Source organism: Arachis ipaensis, chromosome B07 (assembly GCF_000816755.2).
Source record: "Arachis ipaensis cultivar K30076 chromosome B07, Araip1.1, whole genome shotgun sequence".
In the NCBI taxonomy this organism is placed as follows: domain Eukaryota; kingdom Viridiplantae; phylum Streptophyta; class Magnoliopsida; order Fabales; family Fabaceae; genus Arachis; species Arachis ipaensis.
In genome coordinates, this window is record NC_029791.2 from 2694152 (window position 1) to 2694447 (window position 296).

Consider the following 296-nt stretch of genomic DNA (forward strand, 5'->3'; position numbering starts at 1 on the left):
CATTCTGTTATTTTTAATAGATACTTTACACATATAAATATAATATTTTTTTTCAATTAAATCTAACTAAATTAATCTAAGATGGACAAAAGAATCGTTCTCATTAGTATGATTTAATTGTTCACCCAAACTTTATTATTTTATTTAGTTAAACGTAATTTACAATAGAAGAGCACTGTTAGACATATAAACTTTTTTGGTATATCAATCTCGTCGTAGAAGTGACTTACATAATTCGCGCGTAAAATTTCGTTTTTCTTTATATTCCGTATTTTTTATTCTCTTCTTCCTTCTTC